This window comes from Aquarana catesbeiana, linkage group LG12 (genome assembly GCF_042186555.1).
Source record: "Aquarana catesbeiana isolate 2022-GZ linkage group LG12, ASM4218655v1, whole genome shotgun sequence".
Lineage (NCBI taxonomy): Eukaryota > Metazoa > Chordata > Amphibia > Anura > Ranidae > Aquarana > Aquarana catesbeiana.
In genome coordinates, this window is record NC_133335.1 from 151841563 (window position 1) to 151863833 (window position 22271).

The 22271-nt window shown below is 43.0% G+C and overlaps 1 protein-coding gene across 1 annotated transcript in view; it reads right to left on the reverse strand.

The window, feature by feature from the left end:
* Positions 1-22271, reverse strand: part of ZNF385C (zinc finger protein 385C) — a 798047-nt gene that overhangs the window by 703761 nt on the left and 72015 nt on the right. Inside the window, exon 2 of the mRNA XM_073606093.1 lies at positions 5197-5340. The gene's annotated coding sequence lies outside the window, so the exon portion shown is untranslated. The remainder of the gene's footprint in view (positions 1-5196; positions 5341-22271) is intronic.

Below are 22271 nucleotides of genomic sequence, written 5' to 3' on the forward strand. Positions count from 1 at the left end.
TATTTTCATCTCGACCCTGTGCAGTCCAGAAAACATTCTAGGGTAGGCTAAGTTTAATCATAACCCCGCCAAGCTATGGAGAAAACAATTCAGTAATCTCCATGTTTTATTGATAAGGGAGCATTGTTCAATAAACTTTCAGAGTGCATAATAAGCTGCATGTACAGCGGACGCTGATTTAAAAGGCTGGAAATCAGATGATAAATGGCATGAGTAACAGAAGAAAAAATACCTTCACCCACTGAATGGTAAAGAGGGAGGCCAGCTAAGCCAAAAGCATTATGTTTTTTCCTTTCCTGTCAGGATCCCAGAAGTTCCTAATCAATTCTACTAACTATGGAAAAATGTTCTGCTTGAGAAAACCATTGATAACGGCATTGATAAAATTGTTTGTTTTGGATTTCCAGAAATGAAACCTCTCTAGTTATTGATGTTAAAACAGCGGCTCTTCCCTTCCTGAAACCTTTGTCTGATTTCTGGAACTTATGTAACAAAGTTTAAATAGCAGCCAATTCATAATAAGGCAAATATTAATATGGCTACAGATTGGTTGGAAAACAAATAACAAACGGTGAGCTAGAAGATGGAGTTGATTTACTAAAGAGAAATAGACTATGCAATTTGCAAGTGCAGTTTCTCCCCAGCTTAGTAAAAGAGGTAAAGCTTCACTTTGCAAAGAACACCCAATCATATGCAAGTAAAAAAAACAAAAAAACAAACAAACAAACATAATTTTGCTTGCACATGATTGGATGATGGGAGTCAGAGGAGCATCCCCTCATTTACAAAGCTCTGGAGCAGCTGCACTTGCAAAATGCACATTCTATTTGCCTTTAGTAAATCAATCCCAATGAGTGAACTAGCAAACTCTAGTAAACAAAATCAAACACATTTTTGTTAATACGATTAAAGTGCTTGTAAACCCCTTTTTACTTGTACCTATAGGTAAGTCTAGAATAAGTCTTACCTATAGGTACTGTAAATATCTCTTAAACGTGCGCTGTTCAGGAGATAATTACCCTGTAGTGCGCCAATGAGGTCATCAACGCATGCGCTGTGAAAAAAAACGGCCCTCTGGGCCGTTTCTTCCCGAGCGAGTGCCGTGAGTGGTGGCTCCGGCACACATGCGCGGAGTGACATCATGTGGCTCCGGACAGTCAAACAGCCAGAGTCCACGGCCCAGAAGGAAAAGGAGCAAAAATGGATGCGGCCTCCAGTGGGGACAGCGCAGGCTTCGTTTGCGATGCATACTAGCCCATTATGATTTTACTTTGCAGGGTTTGCAGGGAACAAAAGAGGAAGTAAAACCCATCAACCATGAAAAACACATTTTACTAATAACTGTAGTCTACACAGCTATTTGCCAATAGCTCCCAATAAAATGTTACACAGTTAATGAGGTTGAAAAAAAGACAAAAAGGTCATCTAGTTTAATCAACAAAAACAAGGAAATAAATAGAATGAATACATTGAAAACCTCCATATACAGAATAATTTGCACACTGTTGATTTAGAGGAAGGTAAGAAAACCCCAAAGGTTATTTATTGGTAACACCCAAAATGGCAGCACTTACTGCCTTACTTAAAATAGGCATATGGCCAAACCTTTTTGGCTGTACTTCTTTTCTGGGTCACAGTACATTTATTGTTTTACTCCTGTGACCCAGAGTCAGCTGACAGCAGGCTACTGCCCGCTTTGAGCTGACGGACAATATAGTTAGGATCCACCTGGCTGCCTGATTGACAGCTGGACTTCAGTGCACTGGAGCCAGCTGCACCCAACCCCTCTTCCCCAAGCCTGGTGCTCTAGTGAGCACTGGAGTAAAAGAGCAGAAAGCACTGACTGACCGCCACTGTTCTCTGTTTCAAGCAGAATGAGAGCTGATTGATTAGCAGTCTTATAATCATTCAGTTCTCGGTCTTAGAGCTGGCGTGGGACAACTGTAGTGTCACACCAATGCTGCAGCATTGAGGAGGTGAGTATGTATATAATTTTTAGTAATCACACACCTCTCCTTTAGCCTAGGTTCAAACATATGCAATGTGGAAATCTGCATTACAGCGCCGGTTCCCGCATTGCATCTCTCCCACAGGCAGTTCACACTGCCCACACTGCCCTCTGCGAACCGCTGCGGGTGTCAATACTATGTTAATGACACCCCCAGATCGGTTCACAGATCGCAGTGCGAACTGTGAACTCATACAGGAATCAAATTGCATGGGTGAGAACACCCATGCGATCCAATTCCAGTGCGGGCAAAATAAAGTCCCTGCACCTTTACAACTGTATGGCTAAATTCGCATTGCACAGACGTCGCATGCGATCGGCCCAGCAGTGCGGGTGTGAATCACATGTGATGTCTGTATTTGCACAAATGTGAACCTAGGCTGAAGGTTACTGCTAGGCCATACCTCCACTACAAAATTCACAAATTTGTCTAGGGGAAAATAAAAATCAAGACAAAATTGATACTCATTCCCTGAACCAGAATACCTGTTGGTCACAATCAGTAATCATATGATTAAAAAGTATGTCTACTGTGACCTTCCAACCAAATCTCCTTACAGAGTTCTACAAATACAGAAAGCTTTTCCAACATTCAGATAAACTTCTAAAAATCCAAAGCGCTTAACATCACACTTCCGTGAGAACAGGCATTAGATCTCAAATGTGACTTTCCCTTCAAATAGCCCAACTCGAATATCTGGGAACATACATTAGCCAAGATGCCAAAGGCCTCTACCAGCCCAGTTTAATTCCCCTCCTAAGCAAAATAAGGGAGAACTCATGCAATGGGAACCCCTGACCCTATTGTGGTTTGGTCTCCGTAACCCTCTAAAATTGACTACCTTACCACAGGTACTATTTCCCCCCACAAGCTATAAATGTTTAAATCCACCCAGCTCTTTTCTCCTAATTGAAAATGTTTTTCCCATATTTCGGTCTCTAACCTTAAACTTCATACTGTAACTCCCCCTAAACTCTGGGGAGGATTTGTTTCAAATGGACCAGAAAGACATGAACATTTGTACACAGAGAATAGCATGGATCAAGGCCACCAATACCCATCAGATGCCATCTCAGGATAGATATGACCTTAAAAGTCACAAATGTTATTATGCACCTACCTACATTTTACTACATCCTTAGCCACTATTAAAAATTATAGTTTACCCAGACTTCCTGGTGCCCGAATATAGGCATCTAAGGCAACTTTCAACTATAGGTTTAAAATTTTACCCCAACATTTGAAGTTTACAACTTTCAGGACTGATGGCTCTTGCTTTCTGTGCTGCTTCCCTGAACGTCAAGTCTTCACAGATACAGTGGACAGTGCAATCTGGAGCAAGTCTTTTAGCTTACACAAGGGAGGGGGGAGGAGTATGAAGGAACAGGGGAGTGCCTTACCATCCTATGTTATGGAGCTGTGTTTCTTTTGATGCACACAGCATAGGGAGACATACCTCCAGTCCCTACATGCAAGGGTGATTCTATAGGATGCTGTATAAGAGTCACCCTTCAAAATGGAAATCAGGTCTGTGAGGCTCCCGCGTCCGAGTTCTCCCGTTCTCTTTCCCCCCTCTCCTATCTATGACCCCCTCTTTCTGCCTTTTTTTCTCTTCTCGCTTTCTTTCTGATTTCTCACTATTCTGGCTCTTGCTGTTGCCTCCTATGGAGGGGGGTTGCTGGAGAAGAGCCTCCCCTTCGGCAACAAATTTGGGGACATGGTATTTTATGCAGTAGTCCTTTTTTGATACCATACCCTATTTTCACTATGTCATGGGATAATTGTGAACAATATTGATCATTGGTAATCTTTACACATCTCTAGCCCCTGCGTGGGGGCGATCGAGAGCTTGTTTATGATTCTCTTGTTTACTCAAAAACATATTGAAACAGAAAATGGAAATCAGGAGCAGCAATCAGAGCACCAGCCTAAACTGGAACATAATATCACTGTAAAATGTTATTAAACCCTAATAAAAAATAAAAAAAATATATGATGCGGCAGACCTCAGCATCTACCATGTCTGCTTCTCTTTTAAGCTTATGGTTGCCCTTAGTTCCTCTGAAAATAACTCCTTTAATGCTTGCTCTTTTTGGGTGACTCTGTCCCCTTTACAGGGTCCCATAGAGCCACCCGTAGACAGGAACAGGACCAAGTGTCCCTATTGGAAGGCTTGCCTCTATTCCTGTTCAGGTGGCCACTGAATAACTTGGATATATCCACATAAATCATGCCCGGTGACATTGGTGATCAGGACATCTGTTTATCTCTGATCGAATAGTTTCAGCCCCAGTACTGCCACAATCCTCGTCCATTGCTGACATGGTACTTCCGATCCTTTACCTTTTCCATTGAAAAGTGATGGATGAAGAAATGCTTGCAGCTAGAATATTTCCTTGTGTGGTAATGAGAGTCTTCTGCTGCCTGTGGTGCTCATTATAACCCCCATCATCTAGGGCCTGTGTTATAGTGTCTGACTAAACAAGTTTAATGTTTCTATCTTGTAATAGCCGCCACATGGGCTGTTATGGCTATAATTATGCCTCTAAATGTTGCACGTCAAATCAATTCTTTACTTGCTGGTTTGTCATTTCTTATTAAAAAAAAAAAGTGGTTGTCCTGAAGACTCCATACTACAGCATTTTTATACAGTTCTTACAAGAAGTCTCCAAACTAGAACCTATGGGCCACATGCAGAAAGATTTTATCTGACCTGCAGCAACCCCAGCTGGTTGGCAGCAGATGCGTGGGCTTAAAGGGGCACTCCTGGATGTAAGGATATTTATCCATTTCAATTTTATCCATTTTTTTCTGCCCACAAATATTTATAAAATATACAATGTGGCCCTCATACTAAAATCTGTCTATACAAGCAAATAGTGTATTACAGTATTGAGGCTACAGATTTTAGGAGTTCATCAGCCCAATCTAAGAGTCACAGAATTCTTTCAGCCTGCTCATTACTGGAGCCAAAATTATATTTTTTATGAAAGAGTATTAGAAGAGAAAATTATTATATTTTCTGAGAATAGGTTTTTTTTGGACTAGAGACTATCACTGAGTAGTAGAAACATCTGGGAGGACAGTGAAGCATGTTTCGTGGACCAAACTGTGCACAATCACAAGTTTGTAGGCATGGAAAAAGAGATAAAGGGACTGCAAAAAAAAAAAAGGAAGGAGGTCTTACCTTTTTACTTGTGGTAAGGTCTCTCCCAAGCAATCCTTAAGGCCTCCAATTCTAGCAAATAACCCACCGAAATATCCAGTGGTGCCTGGATGGAACCATGAATTGCTTGGTGCTTCCCTGGGTGTTTATATGATATGAAACCACCTGCAAAAAGGAGACATAAACACAATTAAAGATAAAATGCATCTTCTGATTTTCAGCTGCATTCTCCATTTTCCCTTTTGCTCAGCAGGGAGCGGGGTAGTCAAAGTAAAACTCAACATACAGCTACAAGACGTTTCTATGGGCTTGATTTACTAAAACGGGAGAGTGCAAAATCTGGTGCAGCTCTGCATACTAACCAATCAGCTTCTAAATTCAGCTTGTTCAATTAAGCTTTGACAATAAAAACTGGAAGCTGATTGGTTTCTGTGCACAGCTGCACCAGATTTTGTACTCTACAGTTTCAGTGAAACAACCCCTATGTGTGAGCCCTAAATAATTTATGCTGCCTTAAGAGAATCTTTGTGTTGTCCAGGGTGATCTGGTGAGCATGTAAGCACTTGTTGGATATTTGATTCTGGTGGCACTTTCATTTATTGACCCTAGATACCTAAATGGGTCAAACTTTTGGGTGAGCAAGTATCTTATTGGTGTTTAAGGTGTTCTCATCTATGGTCCACTAGGGTTGGATTTCCTTTGTCTTTCCTTTCTGTTTTCTGCCTTCCTTTTTTGCAGGTATACTTAAATAGTAGAGTTACCCTATTTAGTCATTTGAGTGTACATAATATATTCACGTACAGAATATATTGAGGTATATATTGAGGTACTTTCCCTTCTTTTTGTGAATTGCACTTGACAGTTTCTTGCATACACACAATCCTGTTTCACTACTCATTTTTTTGTTATATAGGTCCGTTTGTTTTTTTTGTTTTTTGGTGGGAAATTCCATCTCTGCATCACTTTGTGATCCTTAGCACACGGATGACTTCATTAGCATGCTTCTCCTCTACTGACAAATCACAGACAAGGCTTCTTCTGTATATGGTTTTAAAATAGTGGAAACATGTTTTGTTTAAACGGGGGTGTTTTTGGGTAGGTTGTATTAACATAGGAATTTGTGACAAATATAATGCCAGGTTTTGGTCTATTGGTTCGGAAAGATCACATAACAAAAATGGCAGAAACCTCTACCGATACCAAAAGCTTATATCAAGAATGCCTAATGCATTTATGAAACATTACACAGTTAGAAAACTATGTTACTCAAGTCGAGTTATACTATCATTGGCTCATACCTATATACAACATAGTCATCATTTATTGGTTGCACAATAGGAACACACCTAATGAATGTATGAAAAAAAGGGAAAACATAATTCTGAAGTTTTACTGCTTAATTGATGGGAAGTTCTTTGAAGAAGTCAAAAATCCAAAAGTGAGCCTTACATTCTAGAACCTATTTTTACAAGAATCACACCGCAAAGCTAAATTCACAACATAAATCACCAAAGGCAGAGTCTTGTAAGATCCTGTAAGTCGTCAATTTCTTAGTACAAAGACTCTGTGTGTATAAAATAACACTGATATGCCAGTGTAAGTCACATGAGGCAAAAGTCATGAGAAGGGCTTGAATCATTGTATTACCATTCATGTGGAACTATGCAACATGCGCCTTCCGTAGGAGCACAGGTAGATTAGTAAATAATATCCTAACTGCAAACCCGTTATGTTCTCCATGTCTGCAACAGGCACATATTTTCCTTGTTGTTTGAGTGCCCTCATAATGAGAAAGGAATGCTGCAAAAGTAAACAGGCCCTTATACAATCACATTAACAGTTCCCTGTTACACACCAAGGAGGATTATCTACAATATGCAAGATGGGACATGATGTGCAGATCTAAAGATCACCACTGAAGAGAAAATGAAGACAACTGCATTTCATGAGACTGACTGCTTGTGGGTTTCACTGAAAACTCAATTTTAATGAGACTCTTTGCCAAGGGATAGAGTCTCTTTAGGCATTTGCACTGATCAGCCATAGCAATATGACAATTGACAGTGAATAACATTGATTATCTCATTACAATGGCATCTGAAAATGGGTGGGATATATTAGACAGCAAGTGAACATGTTATTCCTGAAGTTGATGTGTTGAAAGCAGAAAAAGGATTTGAGCGACTTTGACGAGGGGCCAAATTGGAATGGCTAGGAAACTGGGTCAGAGCATCTCCAAAACTGTGGGATATTCCCAGTCTGCAGTGGTCAGGACCTGTCAAAAGATGTTCAAGGAAGGAAAACTGGCAAATCAGCAACAGGGTCATGGGCGCTCACTGAAGCACATTGGGAGTGAAGGATGGCCCGTGTAGTTAGATCCAATAGAAGAGTTCCTGTAGCTTAAATTGTTGAAAAAGTTAATGCTGGATCTAATAGAAAGGTGTCAGAGCACATAGTGCTCGCAGGTTATTGTGTATGGGGCTGCATAGCCACTGACTGGTCAGGGTGCCCATGCTAACCCTTGTCCACAGCCAAAAGCATCTACAATGGGCATGTAAGCATCAGAACTGGACTATGGCCTGTTCCAATGAATCGCATATTCTTTTACATCATGTGGATGGCCGGGTGCGCTAAGCTGGGGAAGGAATGGCACCAGGATGCACTATGGGAAGAAAGCAAAGGCGGTGGAGGCAGTGTGGTGTTGAGAAACCTTTCCTTTATGGAAACAGTAACCCCTGATGGCAGTGGCCTCTTTCAGCAGGATAATGCACCCTGTTACTCTGCAAAATTGGTTCAAGAACGGTTTGAGGAACACAACAATGAGCTTGAGGTGTGGTCTTGGCGGCCACTAACTTCTCCAAATCTTAAACTAATTAAGCATTTGTAGGATGTGCTGGAAAAAGTCCAAGCCACGGAGGCCCCACCTCACAAAGTATAGGTCTTAAAGTGGTTGTAAACCCATTACAACCACTTTAACCTACAGGTAAGCCTAGATTAAGGCTTACCTGTAGGTGCAAGAAATATCTCCCAAACCTAGAAGGTTTAGGAGATATTTGCAGCAATAGTGGCACCGATGTCTACGGCACATGCGCCGAAGACATTGGGCGCAGGCGCACTGAGCGTGCCATTTCTAACGGTGATCATGCCGTTAGTGGCGGCACCAGCACGCATGCGTGGGAGTGACTTAATTGCGGCTTCGGCCAGTCACATCGCCGGAGACCCGATATCTGGAAGTCACTCCGGGATAGGAGGCGAACGAGGGCCGATGCCGGGGCTTCAATCTCAGGTAAGTAATTCATAATGAGCTAGTATGCTATGCATACTAGCTCATTATGCCTTTGCCTTGCAGGATGTATATTTATGTATTTTAAGAGGCTTTATTTCCTCTTTAAAGGATCCATGCCTTGACGTGTTATGGTGGGTGGTCATGAGGTAATGGCTGATCGGTGTATCCCAAAGATATTTCGAAAGTTCACCCATGTTCCTAATATCATGCTGTCTCGTTCCACAATTATCCCACCTTGCAATTATTAGGTAATGGAGAGTTCCAGCTGTGTACTTTGTGTAGTAAATCTGTACTGGTGCATTGGGATTGTTATGTATGATGTTTCTTTTCTAAAGGCCCGTACACACAATACAAAAATCGGATGGAAAAATGCGTACAAGCTGTCTGACGATTTTCGGATCGTTAGCAAGGTGCTTTCGACAGCCAATTTTGCGTTTTCGTCAGACGAAAGCTGAATGTGCAGACTATAAAATTTTTGTTGGATGTGAACACAACGTCTGATTTCCGTTTCATTAGTACGGTTTTCATACAAAAAAAATCGTAAGAGCAAGACTACGCATGCTCCGAAACGAAAGAATACATACAAAACTATTCAACACATTACGTCCATTCTGACGTTGTATTCTGTCATACGAAAACTTTTGTATGGTGAGTAACCGCTTCACTTTCGGCATGAGTCTAGCATGCCACAAAAAACGGACGCTCGGTCTTCCGAAAATCTAAGCGTGTGTACGAGGATTAAGGTTCAAGCCTATCATCCACCAAACCCCAACCTTCTCCTCAAACCTCAACTTTCGTATGCAGGAATGACAACAACTTTGGATCTTATATGAACAGCCCATGGGCCAGAATCCAGAATGGGCTGCTAATTAGAAACTATATTTATTAAATATGATTCAGCATAATTCTGTAGAGAAAATTATTTTGTCAATCCTAAAGCAATCACAAACTGATTTGGAAGTCCCAAAACAGTGATACCCGTGATATCATAAAAAAGATGCAGCACCTTTGCCCATGGTACATGAGAATGATATTTCCCTTCTGTTCACACTTAGATTGTATGACTGTTAGGCTTAATGTACACAGGATGTTTTAAAACCTCTCCTGAACGATGGAAACGACGCTTAAAAACGTCTGTTGTGCAGCGTTTACATGCTGTGTTTAGCCGCGTTTAGCAGAGTTTGCGTTTAGAAGCGTATTTTGCAATTGGCCAGAAACGTATCTCCATTAAAAATGCCTATAAACGAAACGCGGCTAAACGCGAGTTACCGATATTGAAAACATTTTCGATTCTAGCGGGCCGCGGCCCAGGACGTCACGTCCTCTTCTTCCGTGAGCACCCCCGTTGTCTTCTGGGTCCTGTGTGTGTCCCAGAAGACAAGCTGGCCATTCACAAAGTGCCGCAGGACTCGCGCATGTGCAGTCGGAAACCGGCAGTGAACTCGCAAGGGGGGGGGCGGCATTGTGGGCTCCCTGGACAGGTAAGTGTCCTTATTAAAAGTCAGCAGCTTTTTGTAGCTGCTGCCTTTAAAAAAAAAAAGAAATTGCGGCTGCAACACCGCTTTAAGCTTAAGTGTATAACTTCTATATAGTTACGGCTGTAGCGGTAGCTATGCATCCTCATTACATTGCCAAGCTGGCCGAGACTCTCAATGAAAAGAGACACAGCTTGTCAGCTCTGCACGATGGACTTCCCCCTTCTTTTTTTCTTCTCACAGACTTGTTCACAGGCAAGACAGCCCACTCTGCCCTTTCCCCTAATTCTTCTTAGGCAGAGTCGAGTTGGCCAATCAAGGGAGGACTGGAGGAGATGCAAAGAACTCTGGGAAATGGAGTTTCAGACTGTTTGATTGAAATCAACACACATCCCAAGAAGCACTGCTGCATGGGAGACATTTTACCCCAGAGGCTTTCTGGGAGAAGGGAAGAGCTACCACGAGGCGCAGGAGAGGCTGGATGTGGGTACAGAGTGCTTTAGATCTGGGGGATCGTGCCTGCTACAGTCAGGAAGTTGGCGGCAGGCACCGGGGGTTAAAGGAGGACTCCGAGTGCACCCCAGCTATCCCGATCAGCATGGCCGCTCAGCTGTCGGCTAATTGCCAGCTCTCATCTCTCTCCACAGTTAACCAGCTGTTGTGGACCTGCTTGTCAGTCCCGCCTACTTAAAGATGTCCAGCTCACTTCATTCCTGCCTTCGCCTTGGTCACATCACAAGAAACCATCTTCTGTGTTCCTGCTTAAAGACTGGCTTTCCTGACATCCCTTCTGGCTCCTTATCCTGCTTGCTGTTCCTCTACTTGGATCCCTGACTTCTGGCCTGGCTGATTACCCGATCTGGTTACTAAACTCTGGCTTGGCTGATTACCTGGTCTGGTTACTGGACTCTGGCTATGCTTTAACTACGTTTACTCTATTTACCTTTTTATTTTTATTAATAAACAAGTGTGATTTTACTGTACTTCTGTCTCGGTCTGGTTCATGGTTTCTGACATTAAGCCAGAACTCTAAATTTTCCTTGTTGCCTTGCCTTCCTTAGTTACATGGAACTGTAATGCTGTTATACTCTGTCCTGCAGTGAAAACACCTGTCTACTATCCCATAGGATTACAATACTGGTTGCCTGTCAAGACTTTTTTGGATGTATTGTATTCACCTCATTACAGGAGATCAATAAGTGTACCATCTTAAAGTAACTCAAGATCTTAAGGGCCCCATCTGTGTTCAGGACACTAGTCACTTATGGGTGAATTCACACTGGGGATAGATTCAGTGTACTGGGTCAAGTATTGTGATTAAGCAGGCCTGTTGGGTGCTGGGGTGAAGAAGAGAGAGGACTGACAGACTAAAAAGGTCATTCCTCTACCCTCCTCCTACCTGGACTCATATAGCCCAATTTAGCTGAGGTTATCAGACGTTTGTTGAAGTAACGTTATATATTTCTAACTCATTATTCTCGTGTGTTTAATTCTGCTCTTGGGGGTTCTTTCACAAAGGAGTCCCCTGAAAGCAGACAGATTTGATCTTACCTTATGCCTCAGTACATTTGCTCTTTGTTCTATCAATGCCTATTTGTTTTATGGCTCAATATTACTGTGACTGTTGTTCCATTTTTCCTTTAAGCAGGTGCACAGTAAAGTCTCTCACTGTGTTCACTATAACCTGTGTCCTTTTACTGTGTTATCTACACTACATTACATTCAGGTGTGCCAGTGGGGTTAGGTCTGTTCTTGGGGTTGAAGAGGTAGAGTAAGGAACCAACATTATTCAAGCAGCTCCTGCGGGGGTAGCTCTACATGTGGGGGCTCATTCGGGATACCTTTACCCTGCAAGCAACCCTACCAGCATCGACATGGATACGACTGCTGCAGCTCAGTGGTGTGAGGAGGAAAATGGCCATCTGGAGCTAAGTATGATGGCAGAGATCCCCAGGACTGCATGGATGAAAGTGCAAATCCAACAAGCAGTGGAAGCTCTAGCCCCTGGAAGGAAGGTGTTGGATCTGAAGGTAAGTCAGGACACCTCCCACACTCTCGTGCTATTGGAGTGGAGGAGGGGGATCTAACATCCAATTAACTGACAACACTGAAGCTCATCTAACTCAGTTAAGGGGGTTGGAAGGAAGTCAATAAGGCCCAAGTCACATCATCCCAGTCGATGAAACCCCACGTCTACGACTTCAGTCACTCTGGGGGCAGAGTTTTTCACTGCTCTAGGGAATTTCACAACCAAGTGTAATCAGACCAATGTCATCCACTCTGGGGAAGGTTACAGGAAGCTGAGAATATTTTCAGGGACACTGCCAGTGCAAAAAGGGGAAGAAGATTATGAGACTTGGATGGAACAGGCCCTGCAGGCCCTTGAGGAATGGGATGTTCCTGAAGCCCAGAAGAAACAGTGGATTATCGAGAGCTTAAGAGGAGCTGCCGCTGAGGCCATTAGAAAGCAGCCAAAAGACCTGCACAGCCTATCTTATTATGTTGCAAGAGGAGTTTGGCCGAATAGAAAAGGCCTCTGATCTAATTTATCAATTCGAACGCACCTTTCAACACCAAGGTGAACCTTTGTCCGAATACATCAGAAGACTAAACAAGATATTGTACCTGTAGCACCCTCGTCCTAGAATAGGGCTACAGGTAAATTTAATTATGCTGGGTGATAGCCAGCCTGGCTAATTAGTAGTGTGTAGAGGTCAAATGACTTCCCCCTAATCCTGTTTAGCTGTGGTTTCTTCCTTTTGTCAGTAGGTGGTGCTGTTGCCTTTGACATTAGAGTAATGAGCTACAGTGAGTTCAGGTTATGGATAAAAATACCTTTCTCAGCCAATCATATTTGCTGCTGTGAAACAGCTCCTGGTTGCTAGGCCTGAAGCCTATCCAGGTGGCCGCCCACTGCTAGGCCTGTCCGAGGCCTATCCAGCTGTCTAAGGTTCTGCTGAGAAAAGCCTGCTCAGTATCCGGAAACAAATTTTGAGAGGGATGGAGTTCTAGAGAAGCACCGGAGGTGACTCTTCACAGATCCATGAGGTGGCTGGGAGAGCTTCAAGAGAGAACTCATCCAAAAGAATTCAGTATGATGCAGTTAGTAAAGCTCATATATTATAGGAGACAGCCTATCCTACAAAGTATAGATGTACAGAAGTACAGCTTATAGGCTCTTTTTCTGCACTGCTGTCTCTCATCTCACCTATTTTTATTCAAGTAGTCTGCCTATCTGCCTGTTTGCTGATCATTACTAATTACTGATCATTACTAAGGGTGTCCTGTGCCCTATCCCCTCTATCCCACATTTTTCCTGTTTGAGAAATAAATTCTCTCTTGCTTAAGCATAAAAGTGACCGGCGCCCAACTTTCTTTGTTGTTCATCACCCACTATGCCTAGTAACCTGCACCATGAGGAATTATGTCAGCCCTCCCTACCTCTGGTAGTCACCATCAGGCTTCCGGAAAATTGGGGTAGCCCTACACTAAAATACACTACATAGAACACTATATAGAACATATATAGTTATACAAGTATAACTTAGTTTATAGAGTTCAGTAGTCTGAAGTATATAAAGTATATAAAGTATAGCATACTGATCAGAGTGCAGGGGTCTGGAGTACGTGTTTACATGTTTGCATATTGAGTTCAGCAATAAGAGGTATGTACCATGCAACAATATAGCTTGCAATAGTCAGAGTATGTAACATAAAACATAGCATAGTTTTACATACAGTTTTGAGAAATATGTAAGATAAAACATAGCATTATATGGTAAGGGTCAGGAGTATGAAACGGAGCACATATATTGCAGGGGCCATGTACAGTGTGTCATATGTGACATACAACATAGCATATACAGTCTAGTTATTAGGAGTATGTAAGGTTCAACTTAGAGTATACATTACTGGTCACTAGTATGTAATGTACAACACAGTTTTTAGAGTGCAGTGGTCAAGAGTATGCAAGGTATACCACAGCGTTCTGAGTGCAGTGGCCAGGATATCTAAAACAGTGTTGATCAGTGCGAGGAAAAATTGCCATAGCATCAGTGCTCAGCATGAAAAAGATATTCCCTGGTGTCCGGATTCAGTGGGAAAAAGAATGCTCTTTACTTGCTGTCCATGCGAGGTAGACTTCCTCATTGTTGGCCTAAGTGGGAGAAAGAATGCTCCATAATTGGTGTTAGTGAGAGGAAGATGCTCAATTGTTTGTGTCAGTGGTGTCCCGGAGTAGGCTACAAATGTTAGGGAAATTTAGTTTTTGGCCTCCCTATAATCAGGGAGAGCAGCAATCTCCCTGAACAGAACAAATTGTTTTTTGTCTGTTCTAGGTTCTGCAGGTGCAGGCTCAGCTACTTCCCCCTGCATCCCACTGAACGATATAATGGGCAGCAGAGCTTTGACCCTGGCCTGCATATTCATGCCTCTTCAGCCAATCCCTGGTCAGGAGAGCGAGTGACCATCAGGGTACTGAGAGGGGATATTTGGGGTGTAAGACCCAGTCTGAGGGCTGAGGCATCCCTGGGAGATCAGTTACAACATTAAAAAATCCTCTTTCTAGGGTCCCAGCTGCTGCTTGGACCTAGCCTCCAGAACACATGCAGAAGGCTCATCTGAGGATCCAGGACATAGGCAACACGTACTGAATCTAACTGATACTGCAGGTGGCAACACCGTATTCAGGGCACAGTGAGTAGCAGCCTTTTTTGGACTCTAGAGACTTTCTTGGCTTTATTCGGGAGAACCTACAACAGTACCTCCAGGACCATACTTGAGAAGTTCCTGTTTGAAATCAGTTTATCCTTCACATTCAAGAGGGAATCAGTTTATCCTTCACGTTCAAGAGGGTGGTTTTCACCCTGAAGGAACAGGTTAGATTTAGAGTTCTCAACTAGTTTGTTACCAGTTTTGGAGTATCCTAAGGCTCACCCTATCCCAGCTATTTCAACAAAATAAACTAAAAAAAAAGACATGTACAGCCCGTTTTCTGATTCTAGTGACTGTGAACTACAGTGTGCCTGGCTGCTGTGTGCCTATAAGGTAATGGAACCTGGGACCAAACAGCCAGACCAGTCCCTGGTCTGCTCTACAGTGGGAAGACTAATGCTCCATAGCTGCTTATCCTAGTATTGACACTGGGACATGCTGGGGGAGGGACAATACCAGGACAGTGCCACTGGTTTCAGGACAGTGCCATTGGATTCAGGACAGTACCATGGGTTCCAGGACAGTACCATGGGTTTTAGGACATTACAATGGGTTTCAGGACAGTGCCATGGAATCCAGGACATTGTCATGGGTTCCTAGACAGTGCAATAGCATCCAGGACAGTGACATGGGTTCGAGGACAGTGCCATAGGATTCAGAACAGTGCCATGGGTTCCAGGACAGTTCCTTGGGATCCAGGACAGTGCCATGGGTTTAAGGACAGTTTAAGGACAGTGCCACGGAATCCAGGACAGTGCCATAAGAATCAGGACAGTGCCATAACATCCAGGACAGTGCCATGGGATCCAGGACAATGCCATGGGATCCAGGACAGTATCATGTGTTTCAGGACAGTGCCATGGGTTCCAGGACAGTGTCATGGAATTCAGGAAAGTGCCATGGGATCTGGGAAAATGCTATGGGATCTGGGACAGTGCCATGGGATCCAGGACAGTGCCATGGGTTCCAGGACAGTGCCATAGATTCCAGGACAGTGCCATAGATTCCAGGACAGTGCCATGGTTTCCCTGACAGTGCCATGGGGTTTAGGACAGTACCATGAGATCCAGGACAGTGCCATGGGCTCCAGGACAGTGCCATGGAATCTAGGACAGTGCCATGGGTTCCAGGACAGTGCCATGGGATCCAGGACAGTGCCGTGGGTCCCAGAACAGTGCCATGGGTTCCAGAACAGTGCCATGGGTTCCAGAACAGTGCCATGGGTTCCAGAACAGTGTCATGGAGTACACACATGTCTTAGCATATCTGCCTCCTGGGTAGGCTTTCCAATGCACTGCCCACTTTAACAGGAGAGGGTAGAGAGGTAGCGAGTAATACTGCATTTTTTTTTTAATGTGTATTTATCTGTTTACATGTAGTTTCACCTGAAATAGAGTATAGTAATTTAGTAAATACTAAACTGGACATGAAGAGGCTATTTAGCATAATCCAGTTGCTGCTAAGAGGTGTGGGCACTGGTGGCCACTTACTCCCTTTATGATCTTGACACTTTCACCTTACTGCAAGTGAATTGGATTAAGCAGCCACTTTTTCTGTCCCTTCTGAGAAATCATCACTTTAATGACTTGGCTTGCAACATAGGCTCTTCACACTGTGACCACTGTCTGTCTGTACACAACTCCCAGTTTATAGAACTCTCAAAATATTTTCTGGCATGCCCAGGCCAACAATCAGCCTCTTTGATAAACGTCCAGGTCTTAAGATTCCAGATTCCTATTTTAATTTGGGCCTGTACCCAGCGCTCGTTAGCTTTGGCCATCCTGAGCTGGCAGCCATGCAGTTATCATAGTTGAAAAACTTGAAATTCCTTCTGGAAAAAAAGAGGCAGTAATATATATGTTTATCAAAGAAGAACTAAATAGTATGCTTGCTGGCTTGCATCCACCCTAAACTTTAGTGCTGGCACGTGTTGCAAAATTCTCACTAAAACAAAGGGATAAAGAAGAGATCTGAGTTTCCAGCCACTCTGCCATATGAAACAATGTATGTTACATCATTCAGTAATTTGAATTGTTTTTTGATGAAGGCATACCCTCCATTTACATGCTACTGGCATGGTGTGTTCAAAACAGGATACTGCTCTACAATCTATGATGATATCAAACTCCAACAAGGGAAGGTACACTGATCAGCCATAACTTTATGACCACCCACCTAATATTGAGTAGATCCCCATTTTGCCACCAAAACAGCCAAGACCTGTCAAAGCATGGACGCCACTAAACCTCTGAAGGTGTTCTGTAATATCTGGCACCAAGCTGTCAGAAGCAAATCCTTTAAGTCCTGTAAGTTGCAAGCTGGGGCACCCATGGATTGGATTTGTTTTTTCCAGCACATTCCACAGATGCTCGATTAATTGAGGTCTGGAGAAATTGGGGGCCAAGTCAACACCTCAAACTCGTTGTTGTGTTCCTCTAACCATTCTCCAAGGGGGCACTGTAAATGCATATCCTGGAACTGGTGCTCATGTGATTACATGATCACAATGTCAGCAAAGCTGTTATGAATCATATTGCTTCCTACACTAGCGGTTTGTGATTGGACCACATCTAGCACATGGTACCTCAGCCAATCACAGCACCCTGTACCATGTGATTAGCAGTAGCCAATCACAGATCATTACTATTCATAGCAGTCATGAACTTAACCACTTGCCACCCGGGCCAATTCTGACATTTCTCTCCTACATGTAAAAATCATAATTCTGCTAGAAAATTACATAGAATCCCCCAAAAATATATATTTTTTTTAGCAAAGACCCTAGAGAATACAATGGCGGTTGTTGTAACTTTTTATCTCGCACGGTATTTGCGCAGCAATTTTTCGAACATGTTTTTTGGGGGAAAAAAACAGCTTTGTGCTTCAAAAAAAACAAAACAGTAAAGTTAGCCCAATTTTTTTGCATAATGTGAAAGATACGCTGAGTAAATAGATACTTAACATGTCATGCTTCAAAATTGCACACGCTCGTGGAATGGCGCCAAACTTCAGTACTTAAAAATCCCCATAGGCGACACTTGAAAATTTTTTACTGGTTACATGTTTTGAGTTACAGAGGAGGTCTAGGGCTAGAATTATTGCTCTCGCTCTACCGTTCGCGGCAATACCTCACATGTGTGGTTTGAACACTGTTTTCATACGTGGGCGGGACTTACGTATGCGTTCACTTCTGCGTGCGAGCACACAGGGACAGGGGCGCTTAAATTTTTTTTTTTTTTAATATTGTTTTACTTTTTTTTTTTTTTTTGTTTGACACTTCTTAATTTTTTTTATCACTTTTATTCCTATTACAAGGAATGTAAACATCCTTTGTAATAGGAATATGGCATGATCGGTCCTCTTTACAGTGAGATATGAGGTCAATAAGACACGTCATAACATCGCGCCCAGCCTCCAAACGATCATAGAATCTCTATGGTAAACATCCGGGCTGGCGGATCCTGTCTCTCACTTGCCGATGGAAGCGGTGAGTCGATAGAAGGAGCGGAGGGAGGCGGGGGCATCCCCTCTCGCTGCCTGTAAGAACGATCAAGTGGTGGAACAGCCACTATGATCATTCTTATGGTGTAGGGAATCGCCAGCTGAAAAAGCCGATATCTGTTTTTTAAAGTGGCCTCAGATGATACACAGAGATTAAACAAATCTCCCTACATACGTTTTACATGTATATCCGCTGTCCTCAGCTTTATATATTTTTTAGAAAGTTCAGATCATGATAGGAGATTTTCTCTTCCTAGTTAGCACTGCAGTAAAGCCTGGGCATACAGCCAAGACAGCTGATTGGAGGAAAGGCACACACCCCCTCTTCTCATAAGTAGACTTTCAGATCAGTTTGTTGAATGTTCAGCACTCTGCTAATTTATTTATAGCATCCTCCCCAACACAAAATTCAGCCTGGTTTTATCTCCTGTGTAAGAGAACTTGTCAGAGGTTCTCATGCTGATAACAGAAGAACTGGGCAAGAGACAGTTATGGGACAGTGCTTTGGGGAGAGATAAAAAAACACTGCAGATATATGTGCCCAGCTCAAAATTTCATGAATCATGTTTACATCCACTTTAACCCATTCATGACAGTTCAAAGCATTGCTGGTACAATAATCTTCACTGTACCAGCAAAGTGTAAAAAAATAAAAATAAACTATGGTAACAATGAACCACTCTGATAAAGGTTTTTTTTTTTAAGTAAAAAATAATTGTAAAAATAAAGAAAAATGTAAATATTGAACAAAAAATTAGACGTTATAACTTTCCTACAGACTAAATAATATACACTTATTGGGATTTTTTTTACCAAAGACATGTAGCAGAATAAATTTTGGCCTACATTTATAAAGAAATTCAATTTTTTGATTGGCTATGTTTTATAATAGAAAATATTGGGGTTTTTTTTCAAAATTTTCGGTAACTTTCCGTTTATATTGCAAAAAAAAAAAAAAACCAAAAAAAACACTGATTGAATACCACCAAAAGAAAGCTCTATTTGCGTGAAAAAATTATATAAATATCATTTGTATACAGCATTGCATGACTGCCCAATTACCAGTTAAAGCAGCACAGTGCCGTATAGCAAAAAATGGCCTGGTCATTAGGGGGTAAAATATTTCAGAGCTTAAGTGGTTACTTGCTGCCTAATATATCCCACCAACTTTCAGATGCCATTGTAATGAGATATTATTCACTTAACCTGTCAGTTGTCATAAAGGTATGGCTGATTGGTATGGTGCAGCGCTACTGAACTACCATGTATTACAAACAAACCCTAATGTATCACAATATAAGCATAAACAATAGTATCAAAATGTATATAACTGAATAAATCTAAAGAGTCAATATAAGATGAAAAAAATTGAGAAAACTGTCTCTTGTAAATATTCCACCGTCGTGCTTAACTACAATCTTCTAATAAAGACGAGTGCCACCACCACCAGGTGCAATGAACGCTCACCTCACTCCTGTTAAATACAGGCTTTTGGTTAACACTCCCGCCAGCCCCTCTGGAGTGGAGATTTTTCTTCCCTCCTTGGATCTAATATGCCCGTCTGAACAAATAATCCTCACACGAACCACATGCGATATAAAGGCAACTCCATAGTCTTCTCTGTATAACAATTTATTTAAAATGCCCCCCAATAAAATACACTTACAAGAAGCAAATATAAAACCGGCGTGTCTTAATCACAAAATCCATCAGACTGCGCACCACACCGTTCGGTTATTGACAGCTGTGTGACGTCACAGATTGGGCTCCTCCCTCTTATATGCGTATCGCCTTACAATTGGCTTCTTCAGTGGCTCCATAGTGATTGGTGATGATACATGCAACCTTCTGCCAGAGCATTGCTTTATTATGCCATCACCGTGGGTGCCATATATGTTGGTTTGTGCCTGCGTATGGCCCTGTTTGTCCTGCCGGGCCCTCGTGGATCAGAAGCCCACAGCTCCCAGGATAGACATACCCAGTGGCAGCCAATGGAATATGAGCATGCAATCTCTTTTTCAACAGATTTACTATACGTATAGCATCAACCCCTGAGAAAGTGAACGGTTGTTCACGAAACGTGTCGGTCTACCAGGACGCATTTTCATCATACTCACCATGGATTGTTCTATGGAATACTGTACCTGACTTTGAATATATAATATACTATGTATAACATCACAAATCTGTTGAACAATACAGTACTTGTCTGTGTTTACTTGTTGACATTGTATGTACTAATACATTTGCATTTCATATCTCATCATTGGGCGTGTTGCACCTCATTTAAAGTCCCAAGGACAAACTGTTGCAGCTTTGGATATAATTAAATCTTTATTATTAAGGGGAAATAACATGGTGTGGGCAGATTTCTGCCAGTCACAGGCTGTGTCACACCCCTCCAGCCTGTGTCTTAGAATAAGAGGGAGGTGAAGCCTCCATTAATGTACATGTAATACACCGTCCCCATTGTGTTTAGCCGGTTAGTGGGCATGGAGAAGGAGGGTGTCATGAATCTGCAGTAATGTTTTATGCTCTGACTATCTGCTTACCTCTCAGGTCTGTGGCTCAGCTTTAGAGAGTGTGTCCCCACACCTTGGCGTTTAAGTATGAGCTCTCAGCATGGCTCCACCCCAGCCTCTCAACAGGAAACACTATTTAACCCTGCTGACTGCAAGCCAGCCTTGCCGAGCAAAGTTGTGATTAGGTGTGGTGTCCTACTGTATTTTTATCTCTGAATTCCACGTACCAACCTTGGCATGTCCTTCTGACCATTTCTGTCTGCTAGTTGCCCTGACCTTGGCTTGTTCTCCTGACTTTCCTGTGTTTAACCCTGAACTGCTGAGAGACCCCTGGGGCCGCAACCTGGAGTCAGCTGCAGCCTAATCCATCCTCACCATCAGAGGCTCTGGTGAAAACCTGCTGGCTCTTAGAATCCGCGCACTGGGGAATCCTATGCTTTAGCTTCCTGTTTGGTCCATGTCGCTGTTCAGGTGGAGCTCCATCCGCAGCAGTCAGGCGAAGGGTCCACAACCTTAGAGGTGCGCTCCTAACCCCAACAGTGTGCATCTGTCACCTGGCCTCAGGTGACCTGGCAGTTTGCTCGGCCATGGAACTGGCTGATGTGCCGTTGATCAGCTGTAGGGCATAGTCCGCAGACTCAAGACACAAGAGTCTAATCAGACCCAAGTGATGCAATACCTGCAAGATTTGGCTTCCCGCTTTGAACAGCTTCAGGCCTCTTTTGGATCCCAGGTTCAACAACCTCAATCGCAACCGGCGGTTGTACCTATTCCGGTTACGGTCGCCACCACAAATTCGTTGCATCTACCAGCTCTTTCTCATTTTACATTTCTCTGGTGACTGCAAGGCCTGCGGGGGATTCCTTGGTCAGTGCACCTCCATTTTGAACTCCAGTCTCTAAACTTTCCCTCTGATCGGGCAAAGTTAGCGTATATTATTTCCCTCCTGACCAACGAGGCTTTAGCCTGGGCTGCTCCTCTGTGGGAGAAGAATGATCCGGTGGTTTCCAGTTTTTTTTAACTCGCAGAAACTCTTTCTGAATATTCGAGGAACCAGGTCGTGTCTCTTCAGTGGCTAGTGCCCCTTTACGACGGCGCCAAGAGTTTTCTTCAGTGGGACAGTATGCCCTTCACTTCCGCATTTTAACTGCTGAGCTGGAATAATAAGGCCTTGGTTGCAACCTTTTAAAAGGCCTCTCTGACAGAGTGAAGGATGAGTTGGTGGGAAGAACCATTCCCTTTGGTCTGGATGATGTCATCTTCCTGTACAATCAGATCGACATTCGCTTCCAAGAGACCCTAGAAAAAAGACGCCAGTACTGAACTCCCCTCTCCCTAATGCGTGGTGCTTTCCTTGCCAGCTGTGGAACCTATGCAGCTGGACCGGACTAGGTTATCACCTGAAGAACGTGCTAGGTGCATAACTCTGGGCTTGTGTCTCTGTGAGGGCAAAGGTCATTTTTCGGGACACCTGCTCTTCCTGTACGGGAAACACTCGGGTCTAATAAATCTGGAAGGTGGCGAATTGGACCCAGGAAAATCTCCATCATCCCATCTCCTTCTTTCTGTGCTCCTCCATGTCAACGCTTCCCCTCATGC